This window comes from Tyto alba, unplaced genomic scaffold, assembly GCF_018691265.1.
Source record: "Tyto alba isolate M040663 unplaced genomic scaffold, T.alba_DEE_v4.0 Super-Scaffold_9, whole genome shotgun sequence".
Lineage (NCBI taxonomy): Eukaryota > Metazoa > Chordata > Aves > Strigiformes > Tytonidae > Tyto > Tyto alba.
This window is the reverse complement of record NW_024881330.1, coordinates 40,279,710-40,293,539: the sequence shown is the minus strand read 5'-3', so window position 1 is coordinate 40,293,539 and position 13,830 is coordinate 40,279,710. Positions and strand designations below refer to the sequence as shown.

The 13,830-nt window shown below is 39.1% G+C and overlaps 2 long non-coding RNA genes across 4 annotated transcripts; both read right to left on the bottom strand.

The window, feature by feature from the left end:
• Window positions 1-639: 639 nt before the first annotated feature.
• On the bottom strand, window positions 640-5,675 carry LOC116962058. The gene is made up of 3 exons (XR_004407344.2): window positions 5,642-5,675; window positions 2,672-3,409; window positions 640-1,639 (listed from the first exon to the last, which is right to left on the bottom strand). It is a non-coding gene; the product is annotated as an uncharacterized LOC116962058 (long non-coding RNA).
• Window positions 5,676-5,712: 37 nt separating this feature from the next.
• Window positions 5,713-13,805, bottom strand: LOC116962057. Of its 3 annotated transcripts, XR_006164686.1 has the most exons (6): window positions 13,611-13,805; window positions 12,988-13,146; window positions 11,684-11,844; window positions 10,421-10,484; window positions 5,869-6,041; window positions 5,713-5,752 (listed from the first exon to the last, which is right to left on the bottom strand). It is a non-coding gene; the product is annotated as an uncharacterized LOC116962057 (long non-coding RNA). The 3 variants fall into 3 exon arrangements; XR_006164685.1 differs by lacking the exon at window positions 12,988-13,146; XR_006164684.1 differs by lacking the exon at window positions 13,611-13,805 and having other exon boundaries at window positions 12,988-13,240.
• Between the last annotated feature and the right edge of the window lie 25 nt (window positions 13,806-13,830).

Genomic DNA, 13,830 nt, shown 5'->3' with positions numbered 1-13,830 from the left:
AAGTTACTAATCTCTTGACAGAAAAAAAGACATTTGCCTGATTTAAAGTTGTCTGCATGAGGAAAAATTTCACCACTCAGAAGATCTAGATTTTGCTAACTTTTTTCATTATAAGACATCTGGTCATAAAAATACATAGAATTTAAAAAAGACTATGGCAAATAAATGACATACTGGTTGAGTTGATTATGGCCAGGTACCCTCGTACTGAATTTAGATTGTATGCAAACATAATCAAGCAGCTTTTCTTCTGATGTGATTTATCTAAAAACACTTTAGTAAATCTTGGCTGTTATAATACTTATATTAATAAAAATATGCTTTGGAAACAAACAATTCTTGGGTTTTTTTTTTTCTTTCCTGATGAAAGTTGTTATTCTTAGCCAATAATGAAGAAGAAACTCTCAATTATGGAAAAGGAAGAACAACCACTAGCCCTAAATAAATTTATTTAAAAATTACCCCCTGCAATTGGTCAGCTGAAGAATTTGCACAGATGTTTTTTCTAGATAAAAGGCTGGCACAGTGCACTAAATTTCTCGGTGAAAATTAATTTAATAACTCAAAATATTTAGTAATTACTTCGACATTGTTAGGAATTCATTACGTATTACCAGAGTGATAAAATTTTAGAGAGGATAAGCTTAATCACTGTTTTAATTGAAAGGCTCAATTCAGTTCTGTTACAGAGCTCCTGGTTATATTTCATAGTAAGATCAGAAAAGAGTTGCTAATATAGCTGTATCTCATATATAGAGAATATTTATATAGACAAACCCAATCACTGAGAATGTTTAATATAAAAAAATATTTACATATATGATTATAAGCAACATAACATCCATCTATCTCTGGGGTAACCTTCTACAACAATACAGTAAGACGTCTTACTGAAGATCTAAATGATCTTCAGTCATGTAACCATGGTCAAAACATCACCACAAACCAGGCCCAAATGTAAAGAGAGACTTGGTCATTCCAGCTAGGGAATCCCAGGAGATGGCGGTGGCTTCTGCATACACAACTGGTTACGGAAGAACAGACTTTCTACTGAGCTATTCAGTTTCAGTTGACTACATATCTAACCTACTTGCATTGGCCCCGTCACTGTGCCATTATCTGAGCTTTACAGTCTTTATCGATCATGATAATACTTGAGTAATGCAAGAAAGTGCTAACCATAATTTTTACCAAGGCAACAGCAAATCTGTGGCAGAGCAGTAAATCCAAGGCACAAGCTGATGTCCCAGTTCTTAAGCCAACTTTCCATGATATGGCCTAAGCAAACTTAAACTCTCCATCCTAAAAATATCCTACTTTCACTTTTAAGTGGAGCTTTGGAGAGAGAGAAGCTGGCAGTAATAAGCTTTGCTATTTCTACATTGTTTAACAAGGAATATGTGACTGAGGAGATGGTAAAAGTGACCTTGAAATTTCTTTGTGTACAATAAAAGTAAATTTTGTAATGTAGGCCTTTCACTTAACAGAGAATATTGCAAAAAGAAACACTGACTTCAATAACCTATGCTAGCCTAAATTGTTTATTTTGACAGTCACTCAAGAAAGTGATGTTTCAGTCATGACTGCTGACCTTCCTCAAGGTTTCTTCCAAGTGAGTCAAAGCAAACTCTCCAAATACCTAGAAGAAACACAATGTCAAAACAGTGTACTTCAAAATAACTGTCAACATGTATGACTAAATTAAATTAACCTGAAGATTAAATGTCATTGTTCTGAAATATGTATCAATCCTTGTATTTATCAAGGGAACTGCACCAAGACAACCTTGGTAATTTCTGTGCATTTGGGGAGGAAGACACAAACAGATGGCTCCTTAAAATCAGTGGTCAGCAGTCAGTGTTGGCCCATGGAAACAACGAAAAGCCAATCTTGTGCCAAATGCAACATCAACAGTTTCAGCTTTCAGATTTAATATCTGGGGTACTGACAATGTTAACTGTAGATCATGGTTTGGGGAAAGAAGTTCTATGTTCTGAAGTATCAAACCACCACGGTTATTTACCTGTAGTAGTGTTGTGGAGGTTTTTAATGGTTATCTCAGAGTTTTTTTCTGCAGCTAGCAAGAGCATGCAAAGACTGAAATGGTAGCTTGTAGGAAACAACTGCAGTGCATTTAGATTTTAGAAGCAAATCATGTTATTCAGATAACTTTCATTGGTAATGAAATAATTACAGTAAAGCAGGAATAAGTTCCACTGAAGTCTAAACTCCAGGGGTTTCTATAGCTGCTATTTACAGAAGCAAAGCCTGGAAAGATTTTATGTAGCTATTATCCATACATACTATCCTCTCAAACATTGAGGCTTCCTCAGGGGACTTGGAGTTGCACTTCTTAGCCCTGAGTTAGTTACATAAAAGTAAACTGTCTATTTCTCATCTCTTTTAATTCAAATTCCTGGCAGTATAACTATGGGAGTGTATGTGTGCTTCTACACACACAATTTTGAAAATTATTTAACTGAAAATAGAAGACACTGCAAATTGAAAAAACAATACTTAGAACAGGCTGTTAGTTGCGAGACAGACACCGCTGCTTAGTATATGCAAAGCCAAGGCTGTTTTTTTCTCCCCTTAATGTTCACAGACAGATTTCTCGCTATTTAATCTCTCAGCAATTACTCCTTTAAAGCTTCAGTATCACTTAACACACCAGGAAAAGTAGATGAGCCGAAATGCATCTTCGGGGACTTGTTATGCTGCTCTGAATGGTTGACTGTTCCAACACTCAGAATCTATGGTTCTGTCTTTACAGACAATGTATAAACCTTCAGGATCTGTGAAGTTTTGAGGGTAAATTCAGTCCAGTTAAAAAAGAAGCTATTAGTAAAATGCAAGTGGTTTCTTTCCTTTGTTTCTTAACAGAGGCTGCTATCATGTAAACTACTCCACAGCGTATTCTTAACCTTCCCAGAGCTCTATGAAACGTTTGCATGCCACCGCAATCCATGCAGTTAAATTATTCACTGAAGTATGTTTTCCATACTTCAAATCTTGGCAAAGCCTGCTACTTAGAGGAAGACTACTAGAATGGACCGTGACATTGATTCCAGTAGCTCCTCTTTCCTGTGATTACAAGCAACTCTCCAGAAAAAGGCTTTTTTTCATAGGTTTGCAATATCTTACAAACTTAAATGGTCCTTAAGGTGTCCTTCCTTTCTTATTCTGTGCTTCTCAGTTGTAATGGAAGTACTGAACCAAGCTTCCGTTTCCCTTCTACAATTCTGTCTTGAGGAAAAAGGACCAAGAAACTCTCACTGACCTTGTTCCACCGCTGGGAGTAGGCTTTGGAGCACTCATTTCCCCTTCCCTCCGACGCTTCCACAAGGTAGCCTTCTCTGATGAGGGATTATGTCTGCCCTCATACTGTCTGCCTTTCAACAGTGGTGCCCTAGTCATAGTCAGATCCAAAGACTGTTATTTGACAAAGGATTTAAACTGTTCAACTCAAGTCTAAAATCTGGTCTTGTTTCAGTACCTGGGGAAATTTGCCAGGGGCTTACCTGATTTACTTTAATGGATTCAGATTCTTAGTAGTCTACCTTCAAGACATGTTAAATACACTCTGATCCAAGCTCACCAGCTGTAACTGAAATCTGAAGTCCTCAGGCTGATGATCCTTGGTTACTTTTTAAGGTTTTTCCATTCACAACGTGCTTCTTGTTTTCTGCAATGTATTCTCCATGACATTAAGTTTATCTTTATTTCACCACCTACTGTTTCCTCCAATAAGAGGCAACAGTTTGTAAGGAGTATTAGTTTAATACTCAAAATGCTTGTTCTTAAATAGAATTGAAAATTAGAGACAGGATACAAAGAAATATCAGATGCAGTTAACTGGGTATTTTCAAAGGAGAGGGATAAGGAATGTATATTTTTTTCTGACAGAATAAAAGATTTTCTCATAAATAAAGAACATGACAAAATTATGTCAGGGATCCTTTACTGCAGACAGCTATATTTATTTCCTGGAAAGCATGATTTCTGTTTTAACAGTAACACTAGTGTTTCATGCATATAATTTGAAGCAGGTTTGGGGAACAATGAGTATCTCTCTGTGTCAATTTTAAAGATACTAAACTTCTGAAATAATGTTATTATTCCCATCTATTCCCAATATACAACATGCACATTTGTAAAGTGTTTTAATGGCATCAAGATAAGTCTTCTACATCTTCCAGTCTCTGGCATACTTCAGTCAAAAGTGCTTTGTATCTTCTCTAGCACATCATTTCGTTTCACTTTTATCCCAAATATAAACCAGCATATACACTGAGTCACAGCTTTCTTTGGATTTATATAATTTCTGTTTATCAATAGTAATTTGCTACAAATAAACATATAATAGGTAATATATTTTTCCCCTCACAGAACTCCACTCATGAGAGTGAGATCTGTAATTTTGTTTTTTCTCATTCCATAGACAGAATTAACAGAATTTCAGTTCTGACCAAGGTAATTACTTTAAAACAAGGCTCAGCAAAGTACAATTTCTTACGGGTTGATTTGACAGCTCAAGTCTGCTTTTCTCTAAAACTCAGCTAGATCACATACATTACTAAGCATCAGCCAGACCTCTCTAATTCTCTTTGGTAGAAAAGGCAGAGCCCAACTTATATATACAAAAATTCATGGAATTTACTCACCTCAGAACATAAGGTCAAATATCTGCTTACTACAAGTATGGCATTTAAACCTATGTGATCTTTATCTGAGGTGTAGGATAAAATGTTTGCAGGTTTTAAGAGACACTCGTAAACTCAGCACTTGTAAAGCTGAACTACTGAACTATTCCAAACAATAAGACAATTCTATGTTCCAAATGGACTTATGTAAAACAGGATAAATATGTCTGTTGCCATTACAGCAAAGATTTCATGTAAGAAAGTACAATGAAAGTTTCAGTATTTTTTTTTCGCAATTTAAATGCGAATTACTGGCAGAAAATTTAACTCATTAATTAAGAGGAAACCTGAAAGAATAAGCCACAGAGTGGATGGAATATTCAGCAAACCCATCCCATTCATGCTCTAAAAGGTTCCAATTACAATTTTTCTGTCCAGTAAAAGTGGAAAGAGAAGCAGGCTTAATTCAGGCAAATTAGGGATGAATTTACTGGGAAATGTTAACAAGCCTATGAATCTCTGTATGGCCCCTTTGTTTTGGAAACCAGACCATTTGTAGAATTGATCTGTACATATATTTTCCTTTCCTTTCTCTTCTCTCCTTCCTTTCAGTGTCTACTCTAATCAACATATTTTTTCCAGAACAGTTGTTTATTTTATATATGACATTGCACTACCTAAACTGGATATCGCATCATCTCCTCCATTTTCGTTGGACATAAATATTATAATATAAGCTTTTCTTCATGTTTTCTCTTTGCTTCAACTGACATTATACTAGAGGAACTACACATTTTCATTGCTTTCACTTGAGGGAACTGTTTTAATACCTTGCTTTGAGTCATCAGGACACAAATATGTTGACCTCTACTTAGTCTAACTCACGCGAATTAAATTAGTGCTACCATACCTTTCTAGGAAAGTTGGCAGAATTTTATGGCTGTCTGTCGTGGTTTAAGACCAGAGGGCAACCGAGCACCAGGAAACTGGTCACTCACCCCTTTCCCCTCAGGGATGGGGAGGAGAAAATATAGCAAAAGGCTCCGTATCGAGATAAGGACAGGGAGGACGAGGCATCCATTATAGTCACAGGCAAAAGACAGACTTCTCTGGGGAAGAAAAGGAACAATAATTTCAATAGGAACTTAAAAACCTTTTAACATTATTTTACCTATGGTTTTGCAACAAGCGTTTTTATTAGAATTACCAGACATTGCTATTATACCTTTTAAACAAAAATGGTAGGTTATCTGCTAATATCTTCGTGGACAAAGATAATTTCTGTGACACTGGCCCTAAGATTTCATCAATTCAAATCCTTTAGCAACTCTTCTGACTTCCAGAGTCTTAGATAGTTTCTTACTTTCTGCAGCCACCAAAAGACACCAGTGGCGGTGTCTGGAAAAAAAAAAAAAAAAAAAAATCAGTCCTATTGGAAGAGGGGGAAAAAAAATATTTATCTTTTAAAACAGCTTCTTTTTAATCCTTGCAGACCAAAATATTTTCAATTTGAAAAAAAAATGTGATCAGGCTTGCCTACTCCTATTCCCTTTTAAGCAGACCAGTTACCTTAAAGTTGTCTCACTTCTTGCTATGAGTAAAAAGGAAGTTTTCACAATTTCACTTCCTGCGAGCCTGTGCAGTAACTTTATTTACCTTCCACTTTCTTGTTATCAAACCATCATTGCCAACACTATTTTAAAAAGAGATCTAAAGAAAATTAAGAAAAACTCTGCAACTGAAGTAAAAAAAATCTTGAAAATTTGCCTTAATGTCAGTTTAAGTAGACTTCTGCATGGATCTCTTAACTTGCCAGTGTGGCACTAATACTCAATGCTTTTGTGATTCTTGTTATACAAGCACACATTTTCTAACGCTGCTGAGAAAAAAAAAAAAAAAAAGCAAAACATCAACACCTCTTTTCAGTTGGTTAAAGCTATTTCAAGGTTATTTCCAGGATCCTTTTGTTTTCACAGTTTTTATGGGAAAAGTGTATTAAAATTTATCATGTGCTGTTTTATCAAACTGTTTATTTTTACGTCAAGGCAGCGAAAAACAAGGTTATTTGCAAGGAAAAACAGGATGCAATGATAACAGTGGCAAAGGCCATTAGTAAATAAACAGGGATAAAGCGGAGGTCATGTAAATATTTCCAGGGGTGCAAAATCCTAAAATATGAATACAACTGAGAAACTGAATAACTGTACTTTTTGTTGCACTGGCTTGAAAATGTAGTCTCAAGATTATGTTTTGAAAACAAAAAAATGCTATTAAAACTGAATTTTTCATTCCCAAAACATGTTTATCAGTGTAGTTTAGCTGGAATAAAATATTTAATAACTACAGTGATTGGAGAAATACGGTATCTTTCAGAATGCATTACTTTTATTTTCAGCATTTAGCTAAGGCTGTTAGTTAAATACTACACTATTATAAATAAAGGTTTTAAAAAAAAGAAACTTGTGTCCAGACTTTCTTCTACCATGTCAAAAGCAACAATGTAACTTAGCTTGGGTCTTTTAAAAAATACACAAATTGTCAGTAAAATTGCTGCATTTCTGAAAGCAAAGTAGAGGCTACAGAAGAGGAAACGGCCTCTGTGCTCCAGCTGTTAGCCAAAATCGTAGCCAAAGCTGCCTGGACTAGGACCCTCAGAACCCAAATCACACATCCCTCACAGGCATGTATTCCTAGGCACCCTACTCAGAAGCCCAGTCTCTGGTTTCCCATTTCTCCACTCCAAAAGTTTAATTTCTCACCTCTTTTCCCCCAAATCCCCTGGTCTTCAGTCCTTTTATCCAACTTTTCACTGGAGGTATTTCTTCTCATATTGCCCCACATCCTCCCTCCTTTCAGTCCCCAACTTCTCCCAGCCCAGAGACTGCTACTCTTTCTATTCCCTGCACTCCCTCTCCTCACACCTGAGTGGAAACGTCTAACTATTTTCACTTCTTTGCTCCTGACCACCCTTTCCAGAGTCCAGCAGATACCTGCTGCTCTGCTCCATCTCTTCCCATTGTTCTCCACACATACAGACTCTGCTGCTTCCCACATTCTGGGCCTAAACAGCATCAATAATAGTAGAGATTCTACTGTTTTTGCTATGTCATTAATTACATACCTAGCAAACCAGTCTGAGTGCAAAGGTTTACATCATTCAGATGTTAAGTCATGTTAACGTTCTCAAAGGTAAAGATTAAAAAGCAGTGGAAAACAAGCCTATATTCTACCTCCACAAGTGAGAATCCTATTACGAAGCCCAGGGGATAGAGGGCTGGGAGTTGAAAGACTAATTTGCTTCCTTCTTTCTCTGCAAGCCAGTATGCATGAAATCGCCCATTCGAGACATACAACAATCTGTCAGATTGACCTGAAGAGGGAACAGGGATTTCTGTCTGCAGGAGGTAAAGAGACCAAATACATCTGAGCCCTTGCTGATGCTTCCAAATGCCCATCACAAAATGAAACCAAACACAAACAACAAAAGAGAACCTCAGATTGCCAAGATCAAGTATCCCCGAACCCTGCAACTGAAGGAAAAGACAGAATTTCATCACTGGACTTGGCTATAAAGTCCAGGGTGTGGGTTGAAGCACATCACATAAGACACAACCAGCAATGAGTGGGTCAGAAACCTAAAGGGAATTTCAGAATTTCTTTCAGCAATATTGCACAAGCACATTTCAATGTTAATACAACGAGCAACTTCAGCAGCTCTCTGGCTGCAAGTGGGAACTGTTCCCACATCTCAAGGACATATCTAAGCATACAAGATAAACAGATCTAACTAATAATGTGCCAATTTTGCAGGAAAAGTTAATAAATAAATGTCATCTAAGACACATTAAAAATAAAATTGAAAATTCAGCATGGGTAGTTGTTGTGAAAATCCACCGTGAAAGTAAAATACCAATAATTTCACCACAGACAAAAAGTTAGCAAATACCACTGCTTGATGCTGTGGTATTTACCAAAGACATTATATGAGCTTCTATCATTATTTCAGCTTACAAGTTTGGGACAGGGAAAAATGTTATGAACCTAAAACCAAAGTATTAGACCCTTAAAATTCTAGATTGGAAGGAGGAGGTACTACACTGATCAGGTGACAAATCTTTCTCTATGCCATTAACATTATGGTTATTTTGTGACAATTTCAGAGGATTTATCAATAGGCCATACTGCCCCTATAGTCCCTAACATCAATAACATCTAAAAGGGATACTATGATTAAATTTATGAGACCTCAAAATATCCTAGATCTTCTATAAGTAAAGGGAAAACTAGGATGCCTAACATGGGGCTGTTCACTTTTTATGCTTAAGAGGCTCCTAGAAATTCTCTTTCCAAAGGCAGATCTTCATTGAGATTTATATACATTTGACTGTCTTCCTGCAGGATCTGTTTCGCATACTTCCACATAAGGTGGGGTTCCATTCTCAACATTTACAACAAATAAAATATGCTATATACTGCCTTGTTACTTACATAAAATAAAAATCTAATCTTCTAAAAATTATTAAATTCACAAATAAGATAAATTATAGCATACAATTAATGTTCAGAAAAAGTACATACAGACAGACTAAACGCCAGATAACAGAAAACAGTATTTCCTACTCAACATCTGTATAAGTAATTTAACAGCACAAAGGAATGATTTAAAATTTTTAAGCTAAACTGAAGAGCAGGTGGAGATTGACTTCTAACAGTTACATGATAGTACAACGCAAATGATAATTCAAGTGTGGTTGTATTCGAAGGTTACACTAGGGTTCTGATTTTGTGTTTTAGTTTCCACAAAAAACTCCTGTCTAATGCTTAGCTCTGCAGAGTATCTAGAGCTTTGGATGACTCCATGGCTCTTTCCTACATAGTACTGTCAGTGGTAAGGATCCTGCAAAAGGTTTGCTACAAACCCCAAGTGAGTTTGCACAGTGATAACTGATGGCAATTTAGGGAAAAGCTGAGTGACACAGAAAAAAAGAGCAAACTCTAGTTTTCTCAAGTGTATCAAATTTGCCAGAATAAAAACCAAATACTGTCATCTTAGTGAAATATTTCATCATATTTCTCAAGAGCATGTTACATAAAATCACCAACAGATACATGTATTATTCAAGAGAACATTAACAAAAAACCAAAAGCAAAGCAACCCTCTGCAAGCATTATATTTCAATATTGAATAACCACTGCTTCTTTAATATCTGCTGGCTAATAATTTTTTTAGTAAGTGAAACTGAGTCCGTGGTAGCCTTCTATTAAAGTATTTATGCTTAACAAAAGAAGATACTAATTTCTCTAGAAAATGGAAATTTAGACAAGTGAGAAATAAAAATTAAAAAAAAATTACAATACCTATTTACTTACATGCCTCTGAATAGCATTTAAACAAATGTATGTTAAACATAACTTGAAGGAAAATCAATTTTACATTAACCTCTGGTTGGACGCATCTCAGATTTGCAGAACAGCTGATAACACTCAATAATTTAGGAATACAGTCTCTTATCCAGCAGCAAATTAGCCTGTATTTACCATGGGGTAGCATAAGCAACAAATTCCTGCCTCTACCAAACACCGATTCCATAAATGTCCCAACAGTAGCATCACAAGTGACTGAAATACCCTGAAGATGTGCACACGTAAGGCTTCTCCAGCATCGCCGGCCGCCTGGCTGGCTGTTCGCGGTGCAGCTGCGGACCCGAGCCAAGCAGCCAGCAGGACAGAGCCCTGCCACGTGAGCAGCCTGCAAGGTGGTTACCTGTCCGACTTACCAGGCTGCCAGAGCAGAAACAGGCAGGGCTGCCTTCTCTCCGAACTGTCAGTCACGTCAGCAGGCTGTTAGATGGTTAAGCAATAGCGTTAAAGATATCTTCCATTTCACTAGAGATTCTGCAGTGTCTTATTTTCTCCCCGTCAGCAATCTGTACTTTTACAAAATGGGAATTCCCTTTTCTGCTCAGATTTAATTCAATCGCGTCAGGCCAATTTTGCTCGTGTTAAACCTGAAGTCTAGGAGATCACATAATTTGGAAACCAAGAGACCAAACGCCATCAGTGAGGTAAACCGAATAACAGAATCATAGAATAGCTTGTGTTGGAAGGGGCCTTTAAAGCTCATCTAGTCTAACCTCCCTGCAACAAGCAGGGACATCTTCAACCAGACCAGATTCCTCAGAGCCCCTTCCAACCTGGCATTGAACGTTCCCAGGGATGGGGCATCTACCACTTCTCTGGGCAGTCTGTCACAACCCTCATTGTAAAAAATTTCTTCTTTATGCCTAGTTTGAATATCTCTTCTTTTAGTTTAAAACCATTAAGCCTTGTCCTATCACTACAGACACTATTAAAAAGTCTGTCCCCATCAAATACACCTAAAACTTATTACCCTGGGATGTTGAGGACAGATTTCCAAGGCTTGACCAGCACTCAAAGTAATGCCCTTTGTGGGTCAATTATGTAGGAATCCCTGAGAGGACCAGGGGAGACTTGGAACATGTTATGAGTGGCAGCAGGGCTCTGGAGGAGAAGGTGAAGGACACAGAAGCCCACACAGTTCACCTTCATCCTGCCAGCCATGGGAGAAGCACCTGAAGGAGAGGGCTCATCCTGAGAGTCAATACCTGTCCGAGTCACTGGTCTAACAGAACAAGCTACAGTCTTCACGACTGCTGGACCCACTTTGAGGAGTGAGGACTGCAGGACAGAGGTGGGATCCATCTGTCAAGGTGGCCAAAAGCATTTTAATTTGTTGGTGTGGCTGTGGGATCCAGAATGAATTTGCCTGAAAGCTAATATGGAAAAATTAAAGCTTAGCCACTCCTGTTCCCTGATTCACCAGATGTCTCTGATAGTGCCAGAACAAGGGAGGGTCCAAGAGCAGGTTGGTGGGGGCAGAGCTGCCCCATCTCTACCAGCAGCAACCTCTTACACTGGATGAGATCTGACCTGCTTACTGGTTTTCTGCAGCTTTGTTTCCTGTGGCTGAGGTCACACAAACCCAGGTGAAGAGCACGAACGCCAGCTGAAGGGTTTACCTGTAGAGGGAGCACTGAGGAAGACTTGTTTTAGTGTGAATTCTTTATTGGGTTCAAGAGCTGACCCCAGCTGCAGCTCTTCCTTCATCCAAGGGACTCGACTCCATCCAGATAACTGCTTTGGCAATCATTATTAGGAGAGGGAACGTAGAGACAGACCCCTACACACACGGCAATGTGAAAAAAAAGAAGCCTAACTTTCATAGAAAACAAGGCAAACCCCTGTTTTTCTGAGAAAACTCATTCTGGATAAGAATTGTTAACTAACAGAAATTTATATCGAAACTTCACTTCTTGTACATAAAGAATGGGGAAGTGTCTTTCTTCCATATGCAAAGAGGTTTTAAAGTAGGAGAAATTTCACGTCACTTTCCAATGCTCTGTCTTGTCCAGGCAAGACCTATATGATATTTTCATTAACAAAGTGGCTGAGATGGAATAAAAAGAAAAAAAATCAAATGTATTTGACAAACTGAGTGGCCCTGGTTAAAATTACTGAAATTTAGCAAAGGGAAAAACAGTGCTTAGTAAGGAGATACCAAATGTATAGATATATTTGGGTACTGTCTAGAATAGGGATCTAGGATGAAAAATAAATTTCAGATGCTGTTGGAAAAAAATCACATTCAGAGAGGAGCAAGACTGGAGATACTCATATGACTGTTTTGAGGTGATGAGGCTGGTGTTACAGACACATGAGAACAGCTGTTTTGGACTCCACACTTTACAAATCTGGGAGAAGCACGGAGGAAGAAAAAAAAAAAAAAAAAAAAAAAAGGAGAAAAATAACTGACAAGGGAACATGGAAAATGTGAATTTTTCACGTGGAAAAGGTAGTTAATAAAATATAAAGGAGTTCCTTTCTCTTTAAAGAAATCATTTTTTTTTTGTATGTCCACAGAGAAGAGGACAATAAAAATGAAAAAAAGTTTAATTTTGGGTTGCAGGCCATGAAATATGGAAACAGGATTCAGTACAATCAGCTTTACTAGGGGTTTATTACAAGTTAGATGCACACCTGTGAGAAGTAGCATAAATCAACGTTGCCCAAGTTGTTGACCATAAAGTTCAAGCCATCAGGCTGGTACAGCCAGAACGGCAAACCTGTGAGTTCATATGAAGGAAATGCAGATGGCTCATCGACAGTCCCACCAACTCACAGTCAGCAAAGAGCTGTGCTGAAGGGCACCCCCAAAGCATCATCACCAGCCTCAGCACCCGAACGGAGGGAGTGCCCAACCTCTTTACCATCGCCTGGTACCTGACGCAGCCTCGGCGTGGAACCGACCCATGAGCCAAGCTACCTTTGACTGCTCACAGCCGATGGCCTGGGTACACAGGACACTTTGTGAAGCAGCTTTGCCTAAGGACGACCTTCAAGTTTCTTCCAACTCACTAGTCCCATGTGAGCTCTAAGTAGAAAGTCCAAAACAGCAGCTGTGAACCTCCTTCCCGGCTCATTGCTTCCAGTTCAACGAGGGAAGGCAGAAATGGAAAAAAAAAAAAACAACAAAAAAAAAAACAAAAAACACAACAAAAAAAAAAAAAACAAAAACAAAAAAACAAACACAAAAAACAACAAAACCTTTCCAAGCCACAACTCAAGTTTGATAAGCAATGAAAATAAGCTTATATAGAATTGCTCACTAGTGCTTATGGTTAGAGGCTTCCCTAGCTCACAGCTGGCTTCGCAGCCTTACATCAGCCTTTTTTTTTTTCCCCTGGATCCCCTTGGCCAGCAACACCACAAACGCCTCAACCCGCGGCGCTGGGCTTTTGCCTCACCCTCGCACCTCAGCGCCCCCCGGCCCCGGGGCGGGCGCAGAGCAGCGCCCGAACTCGGCCCCGGTTGCCGCCCCTCTCCCCCCTCACCGCGGCGGGGGAGAGACCACCGCGCCCACCGCCACGCCACGACACCCCGGCGCACCTCGCCGGTTATCCGTCCCACCAAAGCGAAGATAAAACAGCGGGCCCGGCCCCCGTCAGGGCTGGCAAGGGAGAGAGATCCGGCGGCGCCAGCCACCCGCCTCACCCGCAGCCGCCATCTCCCCTCAGCTCCCCTACCACGCCCGCGAGGGGCGGGGCCGGCGGCGGAGCCCCGCCCCCGCGCGGCGCGCGGCCTCCTCCCGCCGGGCCGGCGGCTAGCT